The 27,260-nt window shown below is 44.3% G+C and overlaps 1 long non-coding RNA gene across 1 annotated transcript; it reads left to right on the plus strand.

The window, feature by feature from the left end:
• Positions 1 to 1,403: 1,403 nt before the first annotated feature.
• On the plus strand, positions 1,404 to 27,260 carry LOC149875342 (uncharacterized). The gene is made up of 3 exons (XR_016440024.1): positions 1,404 to 2,423; positions 2,585 to 2,634; positions 25,019 to 27,260. It is a non-coding gene; the product is annotated as an uncharacterized LOC149875342 (long non-coding RNA).

Here is a 27,260-nt window from a genome sequence, read left to right on the forward strand (position 1 = left end):
TTCCTTGTATGGCTTGCACTCCAGGCCTCTAATCATATGAGTGGCTCTTCTCTGGACTTAGTGGTGACAGCCAGCTTGAGGCCTGCATGACCATGGCTAGTGTCTTATGGCTGAGAGTACTTATCACCTAATGATGACCAGCCATCAGCTCTTTACAAAGGCATTAGAAAACACTTTACATAATGTAGCATCATTTGGACAGGCTAACCAAACCACCACAGGAAGCCAGAAATCTGTGAGATCTCTTTCAACTGCCCATGGTGCCATGGAAACCCTATTAAGAATAGAGTACCTTCGCCACCGCATCAGGCATGGGCACCCACTCATTCCTACCGTACCCGGTCCACAGGAGCTATGGATGAGCCCACTGTTATCTGTCAGCTGTCTTCATGAGGGAGGCCTGGCACTCAGCTTGCTGGATTTACAAAGGACTTTTTCTATTCCACACCCCCCCACCCACACACACACACATCTCATCTAATCAGAACTAAGCAGACAAAAACTTTAATAGGCATCTTGGACCATACATTCCCCGGTCCCACTATGGGCGGCCTATTTAAACTTGATTGACTAAAACTTAGTTGCCGGGTTAGGACATGCTGAGGCAAAAGACCGAGTCAGAAGGGGTATGGGTGACATTTGAACAATGGTTAAGGGTTCATCACAGCGTCCAGCCCTTTGGAGCCCTGACCACAAATGCTGTCATACTTTTTCCGGGACGATTGGTAGAAGTCCTCCCCACAAAGTTTATGACAAACCAAGTAATCAATCCCATTAAGTAAGATCTGGAAGTCATGCTAAACTGAGGCTTATTCACAACAGGTAAAATACAAAACCCTGATGCTGCAAGCATAGCTAGGCCACCTGAGAAGAAACAATGTGGTATCCCATCCAGTATATCTTCTGTTCATAAGATTTTCAAGCTGGCTCCTAAGTGTCTGGTTACTCCTTAAAACCTTATGTTTTTTCTAGTTGTTAATCAGTTTCTTGAGATGTTCCAAACCAGATTGTTCCTTGTCACTAGAAAAGATAATTATTTACACAATTAAAAGAACGCTATGAAGAGGCTGGACTAAGGGTATAAAAAACTGTAAAAGCAGCAAACAGTGTGCTTCAAGAGGGAGAAATCTCTCTGACACTATCTGCTGTTGTTTTCAAGAAGCTGGAAGAAACAAATCGTCTCTTTCTGTCGTCTGTTTAACCTTCAACTATCGTCCTAAGAACTTTACCTGTTAGCAAATAACCCAAGTGCATTGGATAGTGAGATCCCAGCTCTTGCGCTCTCTCTCTCTCTTTCTCTTTCTTGCTAGGCATAGATTTCTGAACCTAATTGTATTAGTTAAGCTTAAACTAGGTTTCCTCTAATACTCAATGAAACCAGGGTAATATTATAATTGTTTCCCTTGCATGTCTGTTACTACTAGTACCATTATAAATTTCATCTACTTAGCCATAAATAATTTTATAGTCAAACTGGTGGTAACCCGGTATATTTTTTCCTTCTCTACTTCCCCTTCTCCACTTGCTCTGCAGCAACACTTCTTTTATCTAAGCCAAGATCCCTGTGAAGCCCAAAAATATGGTCAAGACCACATACCACTACTAGGACAGTTAGGGCAAAAAATTGGGACATGCTGAGTTTAAGACACAAAAGGGGATCAGCTTGTACAGACTGGTTGATCCAGTTTGGCTCAGACGTGCCCTAATGAACTGAAGGCTGGCCCATGAGGGTGTCAGCTGGACACCCAGTTGGATTCAGAGGTATTTTGTGTGCTTGTGTCTGACTGCATTTTATTGTTACCTTAATGAACTGATTTCCAGCATATGAGGGTGTCAGCCTGTCCATGCTGATCAACCTGGCTGGGTCAGGCGTGTCCTGTTAATCTGTATGTGTTTGTATGTATGTGACTGATTTGGTGGCTGGAGGAACCCAGCCCCATTGAACTGAGTCCTGCAAGATAGCTCTATTAGGGGTGAGGACTTGCAGAAGGGAGGGATACAGCTCCATATAGAAACACCAGTACACAAGCAGCACATTGATAGAATTACAAAGACCCTAGAAACACATCCCTAATAAATGAGCTCACCCCAAAGTGAAAGGCAAATCTGATAAAACCACCCCCTGTGTTTCTGGTGCACATGACCACATACATGGTCCTGCACTACCACCTGGCCAGCATGGCACCACTGGGAATGCTGTGGACACCACCTGTGTTTTGGGGACCAACGGCAACAAGGAGAGTGCAGGACAGTGGTAAGTTTCCTAATGGTGGGGTACTTCAGAAAAAAAAAGGATTTTTAGTTGTATTTTTGAATGGGCTAACTGCTCAATGTCCTCTCCCCTGACAGCTGTTCCTCACCCTGGCACCCTGACCCAGACACAGGAGCAATGGTATCAGTGAGGATACTGATTGATTAATTAGGTATGTATGTGATTGAAAGACTTCTAAAAATAGAAGTTATGAAATTACGTCAGGTGAGAAGAAAGCCCAAGTACTTGGATTCTTTCTAACTGTACACTTACCACCCGCAAAATAATGTACTGATGATGCATTGTTAAGATTTCAAATTTGTCTTTTGACAGGAGTGAAAATGCGATTGTTGGCCAATTCCAGGAGGCACTGCTTTTTGCTGGTGGGTGAGCATAGTTGTTTGTCATTTTCATTGTTTGAAGTCTTAATTTATGGTTCTTAAGTTAAATTATGTTGTTAAATTTTTTTGCTCTGTACAATACAGGTTTTTGTGTGCTTGCTGAAAATGAAAAAATGCAAAGAATGGGAGAAATACTGTGGGCATGCATGGCCCAGCTGTAGTGTGAGAGCAGGGGTGCGCTCCAGGGGCCAGGCACCCCAGAGGGGCAGAGGGGAGGGACAGCAAAGCAGGGCATGCAAGAAAAGTTGGTGTGCTGGAATGGAAGAGACTTGCCAGGTCTAGGGAAGCAGCAGTGGGGAAAATGGGCATAGCTGGCTTTCGGAAATGCATGTGAACAGAGGGAATTTAAACAAAAAATTTTAAATGACCAGTAATGATTTGCAAGAATCATACCTGGGGTCTTGTTGCAGCATTGCAATAGAAATCCCATGGCTTTCCAAGTGAACCCAGGCAGCACCTGGTGGTGAAATCATTGCAAGGCAGGGAAAATGCCATTTTTGCCCGCATGTCAGATACACGTAGAAAAAATAATATGATAAACATAATCCACTCGGCACAAAATGCCACGCTAAAAATAAAACTTGTCAGAGGTGGTTTAATTTACCATGATAAAAAAGGACTAACATGATGAAACAAGTTGAAAACATGGATCTTCAGATGCAATTCAGCTAGCAAAATGGCGATTTTTTTTTTGGCCACGTGAAAACAGGAAAAGCATTATGTGGACAAGTGCCCTATGACTCTGCTTTGTTTAAACAAACAGACAAACACCACCACCACTATATTGAGCTCTTCTTTCTGTAAATCTTTATAAAATGGTTAGTTTGTCAGTATTCATGGAGTCTGAGATCATTGTTTGAAGTAGGAATTTGAACCCAGGGACCTTGCTTCCAGTAATGAATCCTGTTTACAAGGCTGATACTGGTTCTCTCCTTTTTTCAAATATCTGTTGCCCATGTATGTGAATCATGTCTCTGGAACTAACTACTACTTTAGACTTCACAACTTATCACAGTAAAAGCAGAGGAGCTCTGGAAAAAATTAGTTTTTATTATTTTTCTTCATTTCTCAATAAAAATACTGCAAGCAAATTCTTTCTGCAAGATCATAATTTCTGGCAGTGGTAGGAGACAAGGAGAATGATTATTTTTCTCCAATTCCAGATATTGTGAATGTATGCTATGATCTGAAATTCAAAAACTGTTCCTCTGAAAACTGAGTGCATTTGACACTGACGGTACTGAGAAAAGAAAAAACACAGAGTACCCTTGATGTCACTTCTTAGATCAGAACCAAGTTCACAACATACAGTTAGACATTCTTGTATGCCTGTAAGTTTTTCTCCCTCTCCCAATAAAGTTGGTGACAAAAATCATCATGGTCTCCAGACAAAAGAAACATTAATGACAGTGGGCCCAGAAGGGATATGACAGCCAAATTAGAAGAAGTTTCATTCTGGATCCCAAATTGTGCTGGCCCCAAAATGGATTAAACTTCAAACAGGCATGCAAATGCTCCCAGGAAAGTGGGCCTCCAATTTGTATCCAGAGGCCTGACTTATAACTATTTTATTCCAGCCTTATTCTAGTGCAATTTTATCTGAAGCAAAGAGATTGTGCTGGTGTAAAACTAGAGTAAGCCAAATGCACTCTAGAATTGGTAGCCTGGTGTAATGGGGATGCTAAGTACAGGAAGAGCCTTTAGCCTGCAGATGGAAATGGATAATTGAGAGGGAGGTAAAAAGAAAGGGAGAGACAAATAAAAGGAGAGGACAAAGCTCAGATTTAAAAAGGGAAAATGAGGAAAAAGAAAGAAAGCAATAAACCAAACCAACCTTTTGAAAGCACTGTCACAAAATTCTCTAGGCTTAAGAAAATACTTGCATCTGCAGCTTCTGGGTTCGATTTAAGCCATTTTCTAAAGCAGGGGTTGGTAACATATGGCCTGTAGAGCCACTGAATCCAGCTGCAAAGCTGGGAGGGCTTTGATGGCATGTCGTTGGCACAGCAGCTTTGTCATTCCAGTGCTGGGGGTTTCGCCTGCATCACGGCCAGGCACTGAAGAGCTTCAGGGTAGCTGGGAACTGCAGCCATGCTGCAGCTGGGGCAAGGGAGAAACAGTGGCAGGGAAAATCTGTGATGGTGGCCAAGTTGAAACACCAGCTACCCCTGATCTAAGCTGGGCTGTTCCAAACCTGCAGCTCTGAAGAGTTGCCAGCCACACTTCTAGTTCTAGAGCATCTGAAGTAGTAGCTCCAATGCTCTGGCAATAGCACTATTACACGAGGATGAAGGTGGTGAATTATATCTTGACTGTTGAAAGGAAGAGAAAATACTCCTTGACTGTGTAGTCACACTGTCTGCTCTGCTCAACAATGCTAGGGGACCCTTCTGACCTTGAAACATATAGGATTGAATTGAGTGCTCAAGCAAATTAACTGAAATAACATTTTGCAGTTTACCATGTCTGGAAATCAGTTCTGTTGGGCCCACTTCTGGCTTCGATCACTTCAAGATTCATCACTTCAGTGGTAAATAGCTGCTCTTCCTCTCCTGTGAAGGAGGGTTTTCTATTTCTGAAATTACTGTCAACCTCTCAAACTCTTGAGTGCAGGTCAAGGAAATGGCTGACTGTAAAGAGAAGTCAAATATTCTTGTTTTCTTTATGTGCATGGGGAAGGCAGTATGGCTCACAACTACCACCGAAGTCCAGTTCCACGGGGGATTTCATTGCTAGGAAGAAAAAAAGGCAGGAGGAGGGGGACAGGAGCAGGGAAGAGATAGGACAGGGACAGGGACTCTCTTTTCCAGGTGCTACTGCGGTTATGATAAAATGTAGTTAGCTCTAGTGCTTAATTAAATAAATGGCCAAATTCTCACTAATTACAGTCTTGCACCATATGTTCTTACAAAAATATGTGTAGATGACTGGGATTCAGTGCATTTCATATATCTAGGCAATTGTTAAATAGAACAACTAGGTAGCATCTGGGAGAATGAAGTGCTAGATTAAAAAAGAGAACTTGAAAGTCTACAAGTTGAGCAAGATAATGCCAAGCTTTTTATGTGTTTAGCCTTTTAGTATTGGTTTGAGAAACTGTTGTGGCCCCTGGACACTAGTTTGAAAGGTCTATGTAGGCTCTTTAAAACAGCTGTGTTATACATGGATGTCCATAGATGGGTATGATCAATATAGCCTCTGCGACAAGCACTGGAGACTTGAGTGGTTGGAAGAGAACCCAAGTGCTAATCTTGAGTCACATCCCCCAAAAGCTATAAGGCATTGTTTAATGTCTCAGATAGCAAAGGTAGATTTGTCTTACCAGTCTCGGTAATTCTAGCCACAGGAAATTTCATAGGCAGACTGTCCCAAAATAAACTGAAGGTATTGTAGAGTTAGCTTGGGAAGAATGTAATGGACAAATCTTATCTAGGCTTGTACACTTGTGTTTTTAGAGAATTTCCTATTTATTCTGTACCAGGCTTGTATCTGTGTACCTGAAGTGAGACTAGAGCCCTATTTTTGCTTGGGTCTATAAGAAAGGATAGTGCCTTTTCCCAAGTAATAATCCCTACTCAGGAGATAATGTCTTGTCAAAATACTTACTATGTGTGGGGTTAGTTCTTCATCACCCAAACACTTCACATGGGATGTCTTCCTAAATGATATGCTCTAGCTCAGTGGTTCTCAGCTGTGTTAGACTGAAGGCACCCTTCAGGATGTAAATTTTCACTTGTTTTTTGACTACTAACGGAACAATTAACAATTCTTCTGCTGTAAAGAGCTCAGACCATAACAGGTAAGGATGTTTTTAACACTGTGGATTTTTTGAAATCTGTAAGCCTATCTTGTGCAAACACCACAGTATGATTCACACCCAACAGTGCTAATATTGCATGGCACCCTATGACACCCAAACAAAAGGATGTTGCAGCACCCTGGTTGAGAATCACCACTCTTGCTCAAAAGGTTCTTGGGAGCCAGATACAGAAACTACCAAGTGGAGATTTTCTAGCTTGCATTATGCAGGAGGTCAGGCTGGATGATCGTAAAAAATCTCTTCTAGGTTTAAAATCTGTGAGGTCTTAGCAACATCTCATAGTTGTGAAACCATGCACCTTCTCCTAACACTCAAGCATAATGTTAGAAGAGGTAGGCATCTCTGGTTGGTACATATACAAATTAGGGGACAGTAGCAATAAAAAGGCTGTGTTTTGAAATTTTGAAACAATAAATGTGAACAAAACAGTTTACAACCTCCATCTTGTACAACTTGAAAGCAAGCAATAGCTTTTGGACTCATTTGTGGGAACTGATGGAGAAGCATTGCCTAGCTTCAGTGGACCACCAAAGCTTCTCACCACAGTCAGTCCTCACTCACGCTCTCAGTATCTCCAGTACAAGTCCTTGACCTGATGCACTCAGCAATCCGAACATCTATTTTTCTAGTGGGTCTTACTGTTGACCAGTACTCACCTACCCAATACTGTCCCAAAGCCAATTTTATCTGCCCTAAATCACTCACTCATGCATAGTATCTGGGGTGGTGGTAGTTGTGTGACTTTTAGGCATGAAGCCATGGCAAGAAAAGTTGGAAGCAACTCTTGGAACAACCGGCAAATTCTTAATAGCAGGTTATTTTTTAAATGTATCTTCATACTTAACTTATAGGGGGTGATGTCTATCCTCTGCTTCAGCATAAAATGTAGTGACTGGAAAACTGTCATGTCATCTGTAAAAACAGAAACTATACATATTTCTTCTTATTGTGTTATTAATTAAAATGTAATAATCATTTCCATTTGAATAACTGCTACTTTCAAGTAAAGGCACAGTGAATACCACAAACTGAAAATGCTTTGGCCGCTATGTGTTTGCGTAAAATAACTGATGGGTTTAACTTCCTGTGAGATGTCTTACAATAACATTCTGGAAAGCAATATTATTAGGTGATTAGACTAGGACTCTAATGTGATTAAACTAGTAAACATTTCCCCCTTTTTTGTCCTGTAATATTCACATTTTGCCACTAGATGGCACCCATTAGCTAGCAAACAAACTGAAGAGGTTTTTTTTTTTTTTTCTTTCTTTTATTTAGCTTAAGTGACCTGGGACAGAAACATGACAGAGCAACTTTTCAAGGACACAGACAAGGAAAGCTGTTACTCTAAAATGAGCATAGTGGGCTTTGTTCCGCTGCCACTTACATTTGCTCTACACCATTGCAGCGGTACTATTTATAGCAGGAGCAAGAGCAGAATTGGGCCCATAGATTGATGTCCACATACAGCAGTGTTTGATGCGACTGATTTAAATTCCCAATAATTGGTTTATTCAGAGTCAAGATGATGGTTACAGTTTTTGCATGACCTCTTGTGTCTAAGGAGTCCAGGTCGCCACTTGGTACGGGGGGGGAGTTCTCCATTCAGTTGAGCTGCTCTGTCAACCCTGGAACCCCATTCTTGGCTGACTAAAACAAGCATCTCTTATCAGTGTGATGTATAGTGTGGGCATCAGTGCAATCAGCAGAAGTCTAAATTCTTAATGTCTCCAACTTGGAGAGTCAATTGGTGGTATTTTCTCATTAACAGTATTGCATGCTGTGCTAGACATGATAAAATGCAGTTAAATGTCCCTTGCCTGAAGTGTTTATTATTTAAATTGGATGAAGGTCAGGGGGACAGCAGAGATGACTTGCTCAAGGTCACATAGAAAGTCAGTGGCAGAGTCACAAATAGAATCCAGCTGGTCTTTCAGCTTCAGTCAAAAGCCCTATTAGACCAGGCTGCCTCCATGAAAGTCAGGCCTTGGACAATCATTAAACAACAAACCACATTTAGTCCCATTGTTTTTCGGAGTTCTGAAACCCACTGCACCATCGCTGCAGCAGGACTTTTAATATAGAAATGACTCTGCTGGGCAACCAGAACACAAGAATAACAAAGGCAGGGAACCGTGTTTCCCCATGAGCTGGCAGATGCGCACTCTCTGTTTGGCTTTGTTCTGCCTGTCTGCTCTGTCCTTTTCAGCAAGCTGGATCTGGGGGACATGCAGGAAAATGTGGAATTTTAATACCTTACCTGTTCCAAAGGATGGCTCGGAGAGATGTGAAGGCTGGGAAGGAAGTGGCTTGTAGTCGCACCGGGAATGCAAAATGAGGCTGCGGGCTAATTACGCTTGGTTTATATTGAGAGAAACTCCATTTGTGTTAATGGTATTTCTGGGGATTTACAGTGGTAGGAAAGGGCAATATTCAGCTGTGTAAATCTAGCTGGACTCCAGGCAGCCTCAGCAGCATGCATTTAAGTGTAGAGCTGGATTTATTTTCAGTGGAAGTTTTGTGAAACTTCTCTCATTGAGGCCCCCCTAACAATGGTAGAAGTCTTTCTATTCACCCCATGGGCTTCTAAATCTAGTCCAATGACCTGTATTGTGTATAGTAGGGGAAGGAGGTAATCCTTTCTCTGTGGATTGGAATTCCACAGGAAAATTGTTCTAGGTTTATCCTGGACCGGTAGGATTGTGAATGCTGTGATTGAAGAATCCTAAGATCTTGGTTGCAATGGTGACAGTGGGAGGCTGCAGGCAGGGCTTTACAGCAGTAAAAAAAAGAGGAAAGAAAGTGATGATATGTTTATTCATATATTTATTAGCTTTATACGCTGCCTTTCCAACAGAGGCTCCATGCAGCTTAGCATAAGAGCACAACGTAATTTATAAAGCAAGAGAACAAAATGGGGGAACAAACAAACTTATAAAAGCAAGCAGAGTATGAAAATAAATTACAAAAAATCCTTCTACACAATATACCAGCTTAGTCTGACTCTCTAAATGCCTGCTCAAATAGGAAGATCTTACTGCATTTCTAAATGTCCAGGCTTAGGATCTGGATAGCTTTAAGGGCAAGGAGTTTCAGAGGTGAGGAGTGACTACCAAGAATGACCTCCCACAAGTTTTTGCCAAGCAGAGTTGTTGCAACTGTAGTACTTGCAGGAGGTTTCCTCTTACCTGACCTTGGCGATCATGATGGAGAAGAGGCAGTTCCATACGTTCATGGATTCCAGACTGTTTAAGGATTATGGGGCAAAGCCAGCACCTTGAATTGCCTTGGGAAAGCTAGTGGGGACCAGTGGAGAGTGTGGAGCACTGGAGTTAGGTGCTCCTGGTGACCAACCTCTGTCAGCACACAGGTTGCCATGTTCTGCACCAGCTTCTTCTCAATCCCTGTTCTTCACTGGTTGAGTAAGTTAGGGCTTTGCACTTAATTCAGTGGTGCTTCTGTTTAATTGCTAGGAATATGGTTTTCAAAAGTTTCATAGATGTTTGGGTTGGAAGGGACCTTAGCAGATCATTTAGTCTGACCCCCTGATCTGTGCAGGAAAGAGTGCTGGGGTCAGATGACCCCAGCCAAGCACATGTCTAGCCTCCTGTTAAAGACTCCCGAGGTAGAGGACAGCACTACCTCCCCTAGTAGCCCATTCCAGATTCTGGCAACCCTAACCATGAAGAAGTTCTTCCTGATGTCCAACCTAAATCTGCTCTCCATCAATTTGTGGTCATTGTTCCTAGTTACTCCAGGGGGTGCTTGGGTAAACAGCATCTTTCATCTCCTATTCCTTGCTGCCCCTTCCCCCCCTCCCTGATGAATTTGTAGGTGGCTGCAAGACCCTCTCTCAGCTTTCTCTTGCAGGGGCTGAAAAGATCCAGGGCCCTCAGTCTCTCCTCATAGGGCTTTACCTGCAGGCCCCTAACCATACAAATGGCCCTCTGGACCCTCTCCAGGTTATCCACATCTCTCTTGAAGGGTGGTGCCCAAAACTGGACACTGTACTCCAACTGCAGCCTCACTAATGCCATATAAAGGGGAAGTATCACCTCCCTGGTCTTGTTTGTCATGCACCTGCTCACGCATGATAAAGTGCAGTTAGCTTTACTGATCACTTCATCACATTGATGACTCATTTTCATCTTGGTGACAACAGTGACTCCAAGATCCCTTTCCACTGCTGTGCTGTGCTGTGCTGCTGAGGAGGTCCTCCCCCAGCCTGTAAGCGTGCTGGTGATTCCTTCTCCCGAGGTGCAGCACCTTACATTTGTTCTTATTGAACTGCAACCTATTCTGTTCCGCCCACTTTTCCAACCTGTCCAGATCCGCCGGGCTTTGTTCCCTACCCTCTGGTGTATTAACTTTTCCCCATAATTTGGTGTCATCTGCAAATTTGGACAGAGTGCTTTCCATACCCTCATCCAAGTCACTGATGAAGACATTGAACAGCACCGGTCCAAGGACTGAGCCTTGTGGGACTCCACTGTCCACATCTTTTCAGGTTGATATCGATCTGTCCACCGCCACTGTCTGGGTGTGACCCCTAAGCCAATTTGCCACCCACCCGACTGTTTAATTATCTGCATCACAGTCCCTCAGTTTATCTATGAGAATATAATGAGATACCACATTGAAGGCCTTCTTAAAATCCAAGTAGACATCTACCTCAATTCCTGCATCTAAGCATTTTGTGACCTGTTTATAAAAAGAAACAAGGTTTGTCAGGCAGGATCTACCTGCTATGAAGGGAGCTGGTTGCCCTTTAGCATTGCTTTCCCTGTTGGACTCCCACAAATGTGATCCTTAATAATTTTTTCAAAGGTTTTCCCAAGGATAGAGGTGAGACTAACCAGTGTATAGTCACCTGGATCCTTCTTCCTCCCCTTCTTGAAAATAGGGACCACACTGGCCCTTTTCTAGTCCTCTGGGACCTGGCCTGAGCACCACAAGTGCTCATACAGTTATGCCAGCAGCTCTGCTATGACACTGGCCAATTCCTTCAGCACTCGTGGATGAAGATCGCCCAGGCCTGCTGACTTAAACACCTCCAGCCCTTCCAAGTGCCCCTTCACTAAGTCAGTGCTAACAGAGGGCTGGTTTCCCCTTTATGCCTGTCTGTGATCCAGTTTGGGAGATTTGTCCTGATCTGAGTTCAGGAATACAGAAGCAAAAAACTCATTGAAGAGCTCAGCTTTGTCCCCCCTATCTGTCACTAATTGCCCTAGTTTGTCTTGTAGGGGTCCTATGCTACCCTGTGCCTTCTTTTTGCTCCCTATATACCTGAAGACAGACTTTTTGTGGTCTTTAATTTGTGCTGCCAGCCTAAGTGCCATGTCTGCTTTGACCTTTCTGACTGCCTGCCTGCAAATGCGGGCCAAATAGGTATATTCCTCCTTGGTAGCTACTCCCTGCTTGGTAGCTACCCCTGTGTCTTATCCTGTTGTGTTCAGTGTTGTGAAACTAATTTTAGACTCTGTATGCAGTTTTACACTGGCAGCCTAATCAAAACTAAGTCACACTGGTTTAAAGTGGAGTAATATACTAGAGGAACCCCCTGCCCCGACCTCCATCCCTTGTGTCTTACACTGTACGGAGGGAGCAGAAGCAGTGACCGAGCTGACACTGTGGGAACATAATTCAGTTGGGGGTTGAATAGAGATAGACCCTTATGTCTGGTGAAGAGGGTAGTAAATAGATTGGGGATACTGCAGTTTTTGGAGGCAGATACTGATGCTGGGATTTGTAGACAGGCACCTGGCAAAGTTGGTTGTTGCCCACAAATCTCATGCTTTTTTGAACCACTCAGTCGCTAAGGTGATTCACTGCCCTACCTTCTGTCTTTTACATGCTCATATCAGCCTGGAGGCATAGTGGAATTTAGACATCCATATAATACGTTTTATTGATTTAATAGATCTCTAATGGCTGTTCTTTTATATATTGCTTTATTTTCATTAGTCAGGTGCATAGGAGCAGATGAGCATGTGTTCTGCTGCTATTGCTACAGAGGGAGGCCGGTTTATAGAGCATTCTTGGAACACAGTCATTTCCTGAAGCAATTTCTCCTTGCTTTGGCTAGCCGCAGAGCCAAACCTGGAACTAGTATCGCCTTAAATCGAAGGAGATTACCCTGTAACATGACAATAGGTACTGCTTACATATGCAAGCTGAGTCTTCTGTGCTACATAGGTGTTCTTTCATTGTATGCAGTTAGCTAAACTTCCCAGAAAATTGCTCCTGATATTTTTGTAGCTGACAGTGTGCTTGGCTGTTGAGATATTTTATAGGCTCAAGACAAGTTGGTGGAGATGATCTACAGCCATTTTCAGCAGTGTTTGGTTAGGCAGTTCTTGTGGTGTGTTTTCTGTGTTTTGGATCAGCAGCTTGGGAGTTCAAGGCCAGCTGAAGCCCCTTGTATGGTAGAAATGTTCCAGAAGAGTAGTCCTACCTTAGTCAAGTCTGTCTTAGGGCCTGATTCTGCACCCCTTAATCATAACAGTGATGTTTGCCTCATTGGGACTACTTGCATGAGAGAAGCTTTTAGGATTTGGCCCTTTTGTTTATATTATGGGCTGGGACTATGGTAACAGCTTAGTGGTTATTTTTGCCAGATGTTAGAATGTAATAAAAGGAAATTCCATTTCAAATATTTTTTTTTCTTAATAATAAGAGGTTCGGAAGTTTCTTCTGGAGAAGCTTTCTGTTTATATTCTAAATGAGTAATATGTTAATAGTGCTGCTGGGATATGAGACTTCAAATGACTCTGACTTTACACTCGCATGAATAGGACTTATCACATTATATGCTGTTCCATATTGCATGCAGGTCTCACATATATTGGTGCCCAGGAGAGTGGGTTGTACTGATGGAGCAAAACTCCAGTGTAATACTTCTGATTCCTGAACCCTTTACAACCCTTCTGGATCTGCCTCTTCAGAGCCATTTAGAAATGGAGCCAGGAAAAAATGGGCTGTTGCAGACCAGTGTCCAAAGAAGCCTGAACGTCCAAGGGCTTGTGCTGGATGGCTCCCAGCAGACAGCCAGGGAGGCTGGTAGGACATAGCTCTATGGGGCTGCAGAGCACAGCAAGGATCACCAGAGCTAAAGAACCAATGAAGTGTTAAAGTTGGGAAGGACATCTCAGCATTTAAAACTGTTGTGGGATTGTGGATAGAGCAAAATGTGGCTGATGTGCTTTATAACTGAAGACCAAGCCATTGGTCAAATTTGCAAAAGTGACCAGAGACTTTCAGTGCTCAGATTGACAGTGCAGAATGACTTGATTTTTCTAACAGTGTTAAGAGCCTACACTCTGAAAACTGGGCCACTTGAAATATGTCTGATTATATATTCAAAATCTTACTAAAGCCTGTCCATTTGTTGTTGCCATCTTTGCAGCCCTGACACTGACTTGCTGAGTGCAGTTAATTTAAAATTGTTTGGATGATTTCAGAGACTCCTCTGTTGTATAACAAGACTTACCTCAGAGGGGTATGTAGATTCACTTAACCATTGATCTTAAGATATAAATTATAGTAGAGTAGAAATTATTCCCTTCTCCTTTTTCTTACACTAGTGTAACTCAAGTGATTTCAGGGAAGAGAAAAGTCTACTTCTCAAGCTAATGCAGTTAAGCTAACTCCTACAGCCATCAGATGATGGCTTTAAGAGAGTGATATACATTATTTGCCCTGAATTTCTTATGCGGTAGACTTAACTGACATATCTCTCCCCCTGCCCATGTTATAAAATGGCCCTGTCAAGGAGCCCTGATGTCATTTGTAATTAATAGCAGTATTAAATAAATCATTTCAACCAATAAGTAATGCAGCGAGGCAATGTTTGGTTAACAAAAATAAGAACCTGGCTCCCTTGTACTGAGAAGTGGCTGAACAATCAATAATGGCAGTGTACCCTAAAGCTTGTGCTTTATCATACTTAAAGGGAAGTCTTAAAACTAAGATAGATTTTTTGCTACGTTTAGTCAGTCTATGCCATACTGATTCAAGCATTTAAAGCACTGGCATTACTTGGATGAAAAGCTGATATCTTAAATAACAGGTTTAAGAATCTGGCTGCCAGAATGCCCCACAACAGCCCTACACTGTACAAATCATCCCGAATCTGCCCAGCTAATCCATGATTGTGTGGGCCTGGACTATATCACTTTGCTGATCAAAAACACCTCACTTTTGACCTAGACTATATGCATCCTATATATCACAATGGTGTCATGCCATGTCAGAGACATTTCAGTGTTACAAGGCACAAACAGCTCTGAGGAGGTTACAAACAAACTTGACCCGATTTAGCTAAAAAGTAAACTTGCTTTTGCTGCCTGTTTTCTAACCAATATGCACTCCATACTAGCACCTAACACAGTTGCACGATCTTCTTCAGCAATTCCTTGCAGTCGAGGATAATTGTCTTCTATGATTGTCTTATCTGTGGGTCTGAAGATGCCTGTTGAGGCCAGGCTGGGATCAACAGACCCTGTTGCAACTCAGGTATGTGTTTCTATGTAGGGTGAGTGGCTCCAGATTCTTGAATTGGTCCACGACATGCAACCAAGTTGATGGTACCCCATCAATAAAATATAGTAGGAGGAATGAATGGAAGGTGCCATGTATCCTATTCCAGGATCTAGCACTGATGTGACAAGTTGCTCTTTTCTTGTCGTATCCTCCCTATTCCTCAGGCAGTCACCCTCACTCCCTCAACCCTGGTGTGTGTGTGTGTGTGTGTGTGTGTGTGTGTGTGTGTTTGTATCCATATCCATGCACATTAGTGACATGCCATTGTACTTTATTGTTTCTACATAATTTTTTTAGTCAGTACAAACATATCCTTTTTATTAAGCCAAAATGTTCTATGTTTGAGTTCCACTCTTTCTCTAGAGCATAATGCTTCAGTGTTTTGGATTGGTTATATTTCTCTATAAAATGGTCATTATGCCAACCAGAGACATTGAGTGCTATCCTCAAACTAGTTTTGGCAGATGGTTATGGAGAACAATCTGGGATCAAGTGACCATAGACCCATTCAGGTTTAGTTCAAACCACAGGATGGACAAGAATAGCTCTACAGAAAGGCTAACTTTTGAGGGACTAAAGGTAGTTGGTTAAGGAAGTAGACTGAGTTCAAGAACTAGAAGACTCAGGTGTAGGTGGTGACATGAAGTTATTTTAAGACAAAGTTCAAATGCCATTGTGAGTTTGTAGTCCAAACAAGGGTTGGGGGAACAATGTAGGGAAAGGCCAGAGACCTTTATGGATGAATAAGTGTCTCAAATAGGCCACTACGTTTAAGCAGTGTGCATGAGGAATTGAAAAAATAATTTAACTTATCAGTAAGTAAGGATATTTTTCTGTTCAATAATGTAGAAATATATTGGGAATGGCTCAAAGATCAGTTGAACATGACCTTGCAAAGAATTAATCTTCAATGAATCTATGACTGGAGAATAGCAAATATAGGACCCATATTCAAGAATGGGAAAGTGTAACGGGTCTGAGCCAGTCAATTACTTTGACCTAGATAGTATGTGTAAGGTCTTAAAAGAGACACTGAAGGAAAGAATAATAAAAGACATGAAAGTAAACTGTAAATGGTTCAAAATAGAACATGGTTGTATCAAAAAAGATTCTGTCAGACTAATTTAACATCCTTCTAACAGGATATCTGACCTCTTCTATAAGGGCGATGCATTGCCTTTCCATATCGAGATTGAAGAAATGTTTTCGATACCTTGCTTTATGGAAAATTATTGGCCAAACAGGAGATCAATACTACAGCTGGGAGATTATCAATAATTTGGAGACTACAGTGAGTTATAGTTTCATAGTTTCATAGTTGGTCGGGTTGGAAGGGAGCAGATCATCTAGTCCGAGCCCCTGGCATGGCAGGAAAGAGTACTGGGGTCAAACGACCCCGGCAAAGTGTACATCTAGCCTCCTCTTAAAGACCCCCAGGGTAGGAGCTTGCAAGTTGGTTCCAAATCCTAGCCGCCCTGACCATGAAGCAGCGCCTCCTGATGTCTAATCTGAATCTACCCTCTGCCAGCTTCTGACTGTTATTTCTAGTCACTCCTGGGAGTGCTCGGGGAAACAGGACCAATCCCTGCTGGTCCCCTCTGACTAGTTTGTAACAGGCCACAAGATCCCCCTTCAGCCTTCTCTTGTGGAGGCTGAACAGGTTCAGGTCCCGTAGCCTCTCCTCGTAGGGCCTCCCCTGATCATACGAGTGGCCTCCTCTGGACCCTCTCCATTTTGTCCACATCCCTCTTGAAGTGCGGCGCCCAGAACTGGACGCAGTACTCCAACTGCAGCCTGACTAGTGCCGCATAGAGGGGGAGGATCACATCCCTGGACCTGCTCGAGATGCATCTGTGGATGCATGACAAGGTACGGTTGGCCTTCCTGACTGCATCCCCACATTGCCGGCCCATGTTCATCTTGGAGTCAGTGATGACTCCAAGATCCTTTTCTGCCTCTGTACTGATGAGAAGGGAGTTCCCGAGCCTGTAGGTATGGTGCTGGTTCTTCCTCCCCAGGTGCAGCACCTTGCACTTGTCAGTGTTGAATCCCATCCTGTTCTCATTCACCCACCCCTGTAACCTGTCTAGGTCCGATTGTAGCCTATTCCTCCCTTCTAGCGTGTACACATTATGTTGAAAGGTGACTACATGGTGGTCTTTAGGGGTCAGTCTTAGGACTTAATGCTGTTTAATATTTTTATTAGTGACCTAGAGAAGCAGCTACAGGCTCCTATCCAGCAGCAGCTCTTGAGTTATAAGTGGGACCATTTGGAAGCTGGTCACTGTGTGCTTGTGCAAAGATTCAAGGAAATGCATATTAACTTCTGAAAAGCTGCATGTGGCTCCAGAGCTGCAGGTTGGTCACCCCTGGCATAGAGGGTCTGAGAGAATGTATAGAGACAAACTAGAGTAGACCCACTGGAGAATGGCCAACTGTAAAATTTATCAGCAAACATCAGTAGACGGGATATGGGCATGCTCAACTCCATCCTCTGTGAGACCAGCCAATGCAGTAGTATAAAAAACCCTTATTTTAGTGGCAAGCCCACAGGAACACAAGTATTTTTGGTTTAATCAAAGCCATGAAATGCTAGCAGTAATGCCAATGCATCCCCTTCCCCAAAAGCCAATCACCAATAGGCTGCCTGGTCTCTACCATCCCTCCTTTTTTGTAATATTGCCTTCTTAAAAAAGAAAGCTTCTTTTGGCACTCTGCTTAGCTTTGGCTGTTTCTCTACATTTAGTAGGACAGCTGTGGCCTTATGCAGCCATTTAAGAACTGGCCACAGTTCTTTGTATTTTTTATCACAGGTGTGGGACTCCCGCAGTGTTTTTGGGTGGCATTTTCCCAGAGAACCTTTGCAAGGCTGTTTCAGGGTCAGAGAGACATTTAATTGCTTCACAGGTTTTAAAGTGCCAAGGCCAGCAGTTCACATGTGGGTACTAAGGCAGACAATGGAAGCTGCAGTTGCTTAGCACTTCTGAATCAGACATCATTGATCTTGGGAACTTTAAATATGAGCACCTAAAATATGAATCCATCCAAGGGGGGGTGTGTATACACATATATAATAATATGTACCTGTAGGCAGGCAACTAAGTTAAAGTAGATGTGATATCTTTTATTAGACCATGTAACAGGGAACCCTAGCCCTGTTACTAAGAGGCAAGGCTGCCCCTTTAAGACCCAGATCTACAGGAACACCAAGCACCAGGAGGGTAGGGCTTAATAGTAGGGCTGTGCAAAGCTTCAGATTGCGATTTGGATTCAGAGATTATTTGGATGTTTTGGAGGCTGAATCTATTAATCAAATTGAATTGCTAGAAGCTTTAAGCTTTCCAAACAGATGCAGAGCTTCCAAATTGATTCAGAAAAGATTCGGAAAAAATTCGGCAATTTGGTGATTTGGCCATGAGGTATACTAAATATCTATAACTTTGTTATGTTTTGGCTGATTTGGATGAAACCTGCAGGGGTGATAGCTGCTGCTGAGGGCATGTAGCCCACCAGGGTTCATGATAGCCACAGAGGTTTCTGGGAAACTGCACCTCAAATTCCTGAAACACACACACAGTGTCACCTGTCATGAGTTTTGCTTGTCAGCAGTTTGAGGTGCAGTTTCCCAGAAACCCCTATACCTATCTCCTTGAAGTTTGGCAGGCTTCATGCTCTCAGCAGAGGCTACCACTCCTGCAAGTTTCATCTGAATCAGACAAAAAACAACAAAAGTTATAGCTATTTGATTGATGCCCCATTATACCCTTTGGCCGAATCTCCAAATCTTTTTTGAATCTGCTGAATCAGTTTGGCTGAATTAAATCAGAAAAGCGATTCGGTCTCTGAATTGAATTGGACAAATCTGAATCAGCCGATCCAAATCGAATAGTTGCCTATTCGCACAGGCCTAATTAATAGCCCAACCACCTGGGCCAGTCAGCTGACAGGAAGGGGATAGACCTCTGGGCACATATGAACCCCATGGCTGAGGCTGGCAGGGAGAAGGTCATGGCAAGCAGCCAAGGGAAGAGAGCTCCTGCACAGCAGAAATACCCAGGAACACTGTGGCTGCTAGCCAGACTCTTGCTGTGGTTAATGAGGCTCCAGGAGTCCACAAGGTACCCAGAGCTGGGGGGGTACCCAATGCTTGAGGAGCATTTTGGGGTTTTTAAGGAGACAGAGTGTGGCTTATAGGACTTCTTTTATGTTATAGCCCAGGTGCTCATATTTATGTTATTGTTTATCTGATGGACCAAGCTGAGGCTATTTAGGGAGGAGGCCTCATTGGGGCACACTACTGTGCAAAGCCCCAGCACCAGGGGAGCACAGCGACAGGTGATCGGACCCCCAGTGCCAGGGGGGCACAGCGACAGGTGGAACAGAGACAGGAGGCAGATCCCAGTGCCAAGAGGCACAGTGACAGAGAGTGAGCCAACCCAGTGCCCTAGGGCACAGGCCAACATTTATATACCATCTGTGAGGCATGAGCCACCTTGTAGGGATGGTGGACAGGCACAGGAAGGGACCCCTGTCACAGACCAACTAAGTTAATATAGAGTACATGTATGCACTTATCTTTAGTTGGGTTCAATATTTTACCACACACATATAAATGAGAAGTATGTTTTAGACAGTTTTTTTATGTAGGCAGTTGTTTGAAGCATCTACATTAGTTGCATTGGGCCATCTGACTTTGTACAAGTGATACAGCTAATTCTTATGGTTCTTGAATTGAAGACAACAGTGTCATTGCAATTTCATTTCCTTACAATTATCTGCAAAATGGACATGGTCATCTTACACGAATATGCTTTCCTGGCCATTGTGTACCTCATGCTTATATTGCAATTTAACTTAAATGTATTACCGGTTGATTTATTAAGTAATCTTCATCCAATCACATATACCTTATGGCATCTTTTCTGGAAAATAAACAATTGTCTAAAGTGGGACTGTTTAAAAGAAAAGTCAACAATAGGTTTTAAATGGTGTGACAGGACACTTGGTGTGCCTCTCACTTTAAGAGAAAATGCAGGTAGCATGAGAAACAGCATGTAGGCGTGGCAGAAACCAATTAGAGAGTCACCTGACCATGGGGTCTGGACTTGAAGCATATAAGCCCAGGGCCTGAGCTGGTCAGACAGTTTAGCCCTGAGAGATAGAAGAGCTCCTGGGCAACAGGGCTGCAACAGGGCTCCTGGCTAAGATCTGAGTTTGGATAAGCAACACCTGGTGGTTTGTGGAAGGAACTAAGGGTAGGTAAGGAGGTCCCAGCTGACCCAGAAGGGAAAGAAGGGCCAGACAACCTGAATATTTCTACCCCAGGAGTGCGCAAGCATCCGCAGGGCCAAGTAATACAGAAGTCTGTGGCCCAGGAAGGGAAAGTGTAAACAGGGCCAAGGAATACTGGAGAAGAGAAGTCTGGAGAACAGAAGACTGAGGGGAGATTTAATACCAGTCTTTAACTAATAGTTAACCTATTTAATGACTTCTTTGCCTCCATTTTCCTGAGCAGGGACCAGATCAGCACCCCCCCCACTGGGCCGCCCTCAGGCCCCAGGGGAGGCGCACCTAGGCCAAGTGTCAGTGAAGATCTAGTTAGGGAACTTCTGGAGGGACTGGATGTTTTTAAATCAGCCGGTCCAGACCATCTCCACCCCAGAGTGCTGAGGGAATTAGCTGAGGCCATTGCGGGACCCCGGCACGGCTTTACGAGCACTTGTGGTGCTCTGATGGTGCCAGAGAACTGGAAGAGGGCCAATGTGGTTCCCATCTTCAAAAAAGGGAGGAAGGAGGACCCAGGGAACTATAGGCCAGTTAGTCTTACCTCGATCCTTTTTGAGAGAATTATTCTTGCAGATGTCCACGAGGGGCCAGCAGGGGAGATTATGCTTAGGGGCAACCAACACAGGTTCATTAGAGGCAGGTCCTGTCAGACCAACCTGGTGGTCTTCTATGACTAGGTCGCCAAATCCTTAGATGAAGGGGTAGCAGTGGACATAGTCTTTCTGGACTTTTGGAAGGCCTTCGACACTGTCTCTCACCCCGTTCTCATGAAAAACCTGGGGGACTGTGGTGTCGACACCCACACAGTCAAATGGGTTGCCAACTGGCTGGAGGGCCACACCCAGAGAGTGGTGGTGGATGGGTCATTTTCGACTTGAAGGGATGTGGGCAGTGGGGTCCCCCAGGGCTCGGTCCTCGGGCCCGCACTGTTCAACATCTTCATTGGTGACTTGGATGAGGGGGTAAAAAGTACCCTGTTCAAATTTGCTGATGACACTAAGATGTGGGGGGATGTGGGTACAGTAGAAGGGAGGAATAGGCTGCAATCAGACCTAGACACGTTACAGGGGTTGGCGAACAAGAATAGGATGGGATTCAACACTGACAAGTGCAAGGTGATGCACTTCGGGAGGAACAACCGGCACCATACCTACAGGTTGGGGAACTCCCTTCTTGTCAGTGCAGAGGCAGAAAAGGATCTTAGAGTCATCACTGATGCCAAGATAAACATGGGCCGGCAGTGTGGGGATGCAGTCAGGAAGGCCAACCGCACCTTGTCGTGCATCCACAGATGTATCTCAAGCAGGTCCAAGGAGGTGATCCTCCCCCTCTGTGTGGCACTAGTCAGGCCGCAGCTGGAGTACTGCGTCCAGTTCTGGGCACCACACTTCAGGAGGGATGTGGACAAAATGGAGAGGGTCCAGAGGAGGGCCACTTGCATGATCGGAGGCAGCAGGGCAGGCCCTACGAGGAGAGGCTCCGGGACCTGAACCTGTTCAGCCTTCACAAGAGAAGGCTGAGGGGGGTGGTTTAGTGGCCTGTTACAAACTAGTCAGAGGGGACCAGCAGGCACTGGGGGAGTCCCTGTTCCCCTGAGCAGTACCAGGGGTGACCAGGAATAACGGTCACAAGCTGGCAGATGGTAGATTCATATTAGACATCAGGAGGTGCTATTTCACAGTCAGGGCAGCTAGGATCTGGGACCAATTTCCAAGCGAAGTGGTGCAGGCTCCTACTCTGGGGGTCTTTAAGACAAGGCTGGACAGTCACCTTGCCTTGTTTGACCCCTACTTTTTCCTGCCATGGCAGGGGCTCGGACTTGATGATCTGCTCAGGTCCCTTCCGACCCGACCAACTATGAAACTACCTGAGGGTGGTTCCAAAGAGGATGGAGCTGGACTGTCCTCAGTGGGGGCAGATGACAGGACAAGGAGCAACAGTCTCAAGATGCAGCAAGAGATGTTTAGGTTAGATATTAAGAAGAATTTTCTCAGTAGGTGGGAAGTAAAACACTGGCACAGATTTCCCAGGGGGGTTATGGAGTCTCCATCCTTGGAGGTTTTTAAGACCTGCCCAAACAAAGCCTTGGCTAAAATGATCTAGTTGGGGATATCGTACTTTAAACAGGGAATTGGACTCCTAAGGGCCCTTCCAACCCTAATTGTCTATGATTCTAACCCAAATGTCTCACTGGCCCAGGATTGGGGCCAAGGCCCAGAGATGGATCAAAGGCTGAGGAGGGCCACAGCTGGAGAGTGGCTGAGTCAGTGGAGCCCAGGAGTCTTGACTGGCCTAGGAGCAAGGCCAGGGCCCAAACACCAAGGGTCACAGGTGGAGACAGAGGAGACCAAGGAGCCTGTAGCCCAAGAGGAGTGAGGACTGGGGCTGGGAGCCTGTAGTCCAGGAGGGGCACATGTCAGCAGGAATGAGTATTTGTGAAGCCTGGGCATCGTATAAGGCTGTAATTAGCCCTTAAGGCAATGAGCATGGACACCTGTGTTTTTGAGAGGGGATCTAACTTGGGAAGCCCTGGGCAGCCTCCCTTTTCTGAAAGTAGTATTTCATCAAGGCATGGCAGATGAGGAGAATGGGGGAGTGGCCAAAGAGACAGACTAGGAAAGGGCTCAAGGGGCTGCAGGGCATCATGGGCACCCCTGGAGTGGTGTCCCGTTAGAATGACTTTTGCTTTATTTTATGTCCTCTTCATTAGGCATCTTCATTAGTTGACTATTACCTATGGGTTCCTATTTCATTGCTTAATTGAAGAAAACACCTTAATTACGTGTAACTCTTACTTTTAATCAGCTTCAGAATTAGGAAAGACACAAGCTGCTTTGGTGGGGAATATTCTTTCACTGTATTTAAAATAATGATCTTTCCCATAGAGAAATTAATCTGCTCCCCATCACTTCTGTAATAAAGCCATTCCTTCCCCTATTGCAAAGTGACAGATTAGTTTAAATTGATGGAGTTGGAGACTAATTGTACATTGCACTCATCATCCAATGGTCTCATGCTACTTTTAAATGTTAATTAGGTGAGGCACAAAACGCTGAAGTGAAGTAGCCAAATGCAAATGTTAGTGCAGATTCACATTTCCTGTAACTGATTCAGATGAAATGCAGCAGCTTGGGATTTAGATAAGCATTTATGGATTTAATGAGAGCTGCTTATATAGCTGTAAAACCTGTAATACTTTGTCAACTAAAAATCTGCTGTTGGAATATACACATATGAAAATCTGATGCATTCAGAGCTAAAGCAGCTACGATATTTGTCCCTATAAAAAAGGGTCCAAGTAGCAGTTATTTAGTGCTACATCCCTCCCACTGCCTGTTACATCCTTGTACTGCTGTACAATGTATTTGTTGTGATTTGTATGCTGCCCTTCCCAACAGAGGCTCAAAGGTTGACAATAGGAACTCAGGCTAACTTTTATGACATTAGAAATGCTTACAGAATAGGAGAAAACATAACATGGGAGCCCACTAAAACTATCCAAGCCTAGCCTGGTTTGCTAAATGCCTGCCCAGATGAGATGGTCTTACAGTGCTTCTGAAAGTTGGCCAGGCTTGGGCGCTGGTGGGCCTCAAGAGGGAGGGATCTCCAGAGTTGAGGGCTGAGTATTGAGAATGATCTTTCATTCATTTTTGCTCTTGGCTGACCTTGGGGATCACAATGGAGCATAAGGGAGAAGAAGCAATCCCTTAGTTAAGTAGGACCTGGACCATTTAGGGCCTTATGGGTCAAAACCAGTACCTTGAATTTTAACTAGAAAACTATTTGAAGCCAGTGCAGATGCTGGAGCATTGGAGCTATGGGATCCTGATGACCAGGGATCCAGGTTTTCCATTTTCCATAGAAAACAGCAGAGTTTCCCCTTTCAAGGAGAAAACTCCAGTTTCTCCTTGCAGGCTGGCAGAGTTACAGCCTGCACTGAGCTGCTTCAGGCTTGGGGGAACAGAAGGAGGGGGACTGGAGGCAGTGTGTGCCACATGCAGTTGTGCATCCACACACAAGTGGCTGGCAGTACAGCCAGCCAGGGTGCTGGGAGCAGCCCCAGCAGCTGGATATAGGCAAGTCTATTGGACGGGGGGAGTGTGAGGCTTGAGGACTATCTGGGCTTAGTCTGGGCATGCCCACTGGCAATGCATCGGAGGTGCTTCCCGCCCCTCCCCGATTTCTGTGCCAGCAGCAGGGCATGAGGGTGCCAGCAGCACGGCATGAGGGTGCAGCCTGGCACTGGGCACCTGATGCAGAAGGGGAGCTGCTACTGGGAGGGAGTGAGAGGAGAGTGAGCATGGGCTGCAGGTTGGGAGTGAGGGGCACTGGCAGGGTTAGGGGGACTGTGACTTGAGAGTGAGGGGCAACAGCATAGGCAGGGGCTGGCAGTGGCATATCAGGGCTGCTCAGTGCCACAAAGCAGCAGGCTGGGGGACAGGTGCAGCTGGACCTGCATCCTGGTGAGCAAAGAAGGAAGGGGTGCTCTGATTTTTCTATGATAAAAAAACCAAAATCAAACGCCAAAATATATAGGTATTTAAATTTTATTTTATTATAATGATTGAGACACTGGTAGGCTTCCAAATTGGTTTAGAATTGTAAATATATCAATAAAACATTGTGTTCAACTGATACATATGTATCTATAGTGACATTTAACTTTAATCACGGAAAAACATGCATTTTAATTGGAGAATTTTGGATTTTTTTTAACAGAGAAAACCAGGATCCCCGTGATGACCCACCCAGAAGGTTGACTGCCATGTACTGCATCAGCTGCAGCTTCTGAACTGTCTTCAAGGACACCCCAAATAGAGTGTATTCCTTTATGGGAAAGGGAATAAGCAACTCTAGGATAAATGCAGTATATCTGCATCCACAATATGAGTGGGCTTAGGTCAATTGTTCCAGTAAAATACCACACTTCTAGGTGGTCTAGTTCTAACAGTACAAAAAATATGTATAGACTTAACCTAACTTTGTGAAGGATGTTCTACCCAATTGTCATCTTCCAATAATTATTCAACTACATATGGGGGAAGTGACAAAACAGAGAAACTAAGTACATCCTAGGCTCACACAGGAAGTTAATGGTAGGACTGGGAACAGAATTCAGTGTGTTCTGTTGACTAGGTAGACAAGGTTATTTGGGTGGATCTGATACCTTTTACTAGACCAACTTAGATTGTTGGAAAAAATTTTTCTCAGGAAGCACTTTCAGGTTTAAAAACCCTTTGTCACTCTGAGGAAGCTTCTGTAGTTGGTGTGTGCTCTTCCTGGATGCAATGAATAGTAAAGAAGGCAGAGGCTGGGCTCGTATGCATGCAAGACAGCTTTCTTTTTTTTAATGCAAAGCTGTGATACACAGCCAAGCCCTCAGATACCATTGAATTTCCTCTGAGGAGAACACCCAGGATTGCCACCTCACTAATCTTAAAAAGCCTTTTACTTAACTAGGACACCCCTCCAGAGAGAAAAGTTGCATGTTTGATACCATGTGAAGAATTGCTGCAGAACAGAAGAAAAAACCCTATGAACTGCAACCGCTAGTTATGACATATTACCCTTCCCTCAAACACATACAGAAAATCCTCAAACAATTGCAACCCATACTAGAAGGAGACCCAATTTGTAAAGAGATCTTCCAAGAACCTCCCTCCTAGCCTTCAAATCAGCACCGAACCACGCTAACTTCATCACCAGAAACAAACTTCCTATGGCTGGGGACACACCAAATGGATCTAGACCATGCCGTGACAAGAAATGCAAAACCTGCCAACACATCTCCACCACCCCCGCAATTACTACACCCCACAACAGAGCCATCAGCATCCCTGCATCTTTCCGCTGCACCTCCAGAAATGTAATACATCTCATCCAATGCACCAAATACCCTGATGGTCCTAAGAAGTTGAAAAAACTAAGAGCTTGTCTACATCAGAATAGTTGGGAAATATAATCCAAACTTGTATAAAGTAGGTTAGTTAATCCACATTATGTCTCGATGTGGACATTCATTCAAATGTTTTTTAGTTTGGAAGGAGTCCAATTAAAGCCAAAGTAAATTAATCTAGTTTGAAGTAAAGTTACTCAAATTGTGAGGAGGGGGAACACTAAATGGCTAAATGGAGTTTAGCTAATTACGTATGCCAGGGCTGCCTAACTTTTAAATGGCTGGGGGCTGCACACCCTAGGAGCCACATTAGTGCAAGCCACAGACCCCTTGTGGGGCATCCCACCCCACCAACGGTGCACATGGGTGGTGCCCACCTTAGTTCCCTTGTTGCACTGCACTGCAGGATCCTCTGGCACCATAAGCTGTGCTTCCTTGCTTGCTGGGGCAGGAGCAGGAAGCTAAAGCTAAGGGATGGAGGGTGACCCTGGCTCCAGCACCAGCCAAAATGATTATGGAGATGGAGCTTGGGTAGGAGCCTGGGGCGGTGGGAATTAGCAGGGATAAGAGAATGATCACCTTTTCTTCTCTGTGTCTTCCCCCACCTTCCCCACATAATCACAGAAAACGAGGGCTGGAAGGAACCTCAGGGAATAATCTAGTCCAAACCCCTGCTCAGAGCAGGACCATCCCCAATTATATCATCCCAACCAATGCTCTATCTAGTCAAATCTTAAAAACCTCCAAGGATGGAGGGTCCACAAACTCTCTGGGTAATTTGTTCCAGTGTTTTACTATCCTCCTAGTGAGAAAGTTCCTCCTAATATCTAACCTAAACTTCCCTTGCTGCAGCTTGAGACCATTGTTCCTTGTTCTGTCATCTGCCACCATGGAGAACAGTCCAGCTCCATCCTCTTTGGAAACTCCCTTCAGGTAGTCAAAGGCTTCTATTAAATCCCCCCTCAGTCTTCTCTTCTCCAGAATAAATAAGTCCAGTTCCCTCAGCTTCTACTCAGAAATCATGTGCTCCAGCCCCCTAACCATTTTTGTTGCCCTCCACTGGAC

This window comes from Crocodylus siamensis, chromosome 1 (assembly GCF_052110815.1).
Source record: "Crocodylus siamensis isolate JL-2025a chromosome 1, ASM5211081v1, whole genome shotgun sequence".
NCBI lineage: Eukaryota > Metazoa > Chordata > Crocodylia > Crocodylidae > Crocodylus > Crocodylus siamensis.